General features: G+C 30.5%; 1 pseudogene; it reads right to left on the reverse strand.

Annotated features, from left to right (window-relative positions):
• Positions 1–498: 498 nt before the first annotated feature.
• Positions 499–2,084, reverse strand: part of LOC149561665 (DEAD-box ATP-dependent RNA helicase 32-like) — a 9,573-nt pseudogene continuing 7,987 nt past the window's right edge.

Here is a 2,084-nt window from a genome sequence, read left to right on the forward strand (position 1 = left end):
GACCAATAACAACAAAACAAAACTCATGTAACTAAAACTACATGTGTTTTTATGAAACATGGAATCTACCAAAATTATAATCAATGACTTGTAATAGAAAAACAAAACTCAGCACACTAATATTACATGGATTTATATTGAAAATTGAATCCAAAAATACTTTTTCATTATAATACAATGAAGTTTTTACAATTTTGAGTGCAATTCCCTGGGTCTAAATAAAGACTACTTTTTGTAGGGAGAGCTCTAAATTTCAATGTCTACATCAAATATTTAACAAGGCCAACAATTTATACTTCAACCTTTGCCATGAAATCTACTCATGTTAAGTTTGATATATAATCCTAATAACTCAAACACTGTTGAATTGGATATATAATGTAGGACATTAGAAAAAGTAAATAGCTACCTAAGAGGTTAAAATCTATCCAATTGACTTGAACAAATAAATATCTTTCAACAAAAATAAGGATTTCAGTCTATAACTATACAACCCCCTTATTGCTTCGACTCCAAAAGCTTAAGAGCTAAAGATTCTTGCTTGGCTATAGATAGGGAGCCTGTCTTTGAATCAAGATAATTATCAATTTTCTTTGTTTCATTGTCATTTTTTGTATCATCATCTGAGCTATCACTTTGGAAATACACCTTCCTTGATTTCTTGGTGTCATTGCATACAAAACCATCTTCAAAATTAGAACTAGATGATGCATCCCTTTTAAGTTTACATTTGTCTCTATTTCACTTTTCATGTAATCATTGTTTCAAAATAAGCTTATCCTCCTTGTCCCGATCTTTCATCTTTTCCTTGAATTTATTGTATTTCTCTTCAACTACAATTATGAAGACACACATTAATTAATAAGTACTAAAACAACTATTTGAGTGAAACTTGTACTACATAGTTTCATAAATTCCAACATATACAATGCTACCAGATAGACCAACAAAACAAACTTATATGTTAAAAAGGTATAAAGAAACAACGGTCCAAAAGGATAACCTAGCATGGCATTATAATAGCATTGAATGAAGTTTGGTAGTATTATATGGGTAACATATTATTGTTTCAAGGAGGTAGATTTTGTTAACAAAAGTGATGGCTACAAATAGGGAAGACTTTGATAAAGACATCGAGTTGCAAAAAATTAAAAAAATCTTATTGGCATCCAAAGACTTGGCAATTGCAAAGAATAATCAGATATGAATCCATGAAAAGGTTTAGTACACTCCATCAATGCTTTGCAAATCCATTTTTAATTTTACAGATAATTGAATTCATTAAATAGGCACATTTCAAAGAGTTGTTAGAATTGACAAGATGAAAGATTTTAGCATGCGAAATCCAAACTCATGGCATGTTGTGGAAATTTCTCTAAGGCATGAAATAAATCCCAAATAGTAAAGAAGTGCAATACTCTACAAGAGTAGAGTGCCTGCACATAGTCCATGAAAAGAATCACCGAATCTCACTAAATCCTACACAACAAAACTTATTTTATGTCTAAAATTGATCTACTTCCCATCTTTGAACCTTGATTCCTTTGTCCCAATGATCATCATGATATCATAACATCCTTGTGTCCAATTTAATAAACTTCACATCATTTGTTTTCTACTATGTATTCTTGGACATGAGATTATTTTTCATAAAAACTAGAACATCCATGTACTCTCTAAGATTATATTATTAAATTATATATATTGACTTACAACACTACATGAAATGATCATTTGAAGCATATGGATGTAGTTTTGAGTATCATGGAGGTGTAATCACTATTTGTGAAGGCTTTCAAATGTTAGCTCAAGATGACTAAGATTCTTTATTTAGGATGTGATTTGAGCTAATGGTGTTAAGCTAAACTAGGAGAAAATACAAGAGCTAACTTGAAGCTTTAGCTCTAGCAGGCATGGGGTGAAAGGAAGAAGTGTTGTGTATTTCATGGAATAGAACAAGAGCTATTGATACCTGTTCAAATGCTTTTCAAGTTTTATGGAAATAATTAACTTTTTGTGTTGTTGGGCATAATTGATGTTGTCTTCAAACTATGTATACATTATTATCTTGTGCCAATGTATTG

The sequence above is a fragment of the Cupressus sempervirens genome, chromosome 4 (assembly GCF_028749045.1).
Source record: "Cupressus sempervirens isolate cs-2001-9-10 chromosome 4, ASM2874904v1, whole genome shotgun sequence".
Lineage (NCBI taxonomy): Eukaryota > Viridiplantae > Streptophyta > Pinopsida > Cupressales > Cupressaceae > Cupressus > Cupressus sempervirens.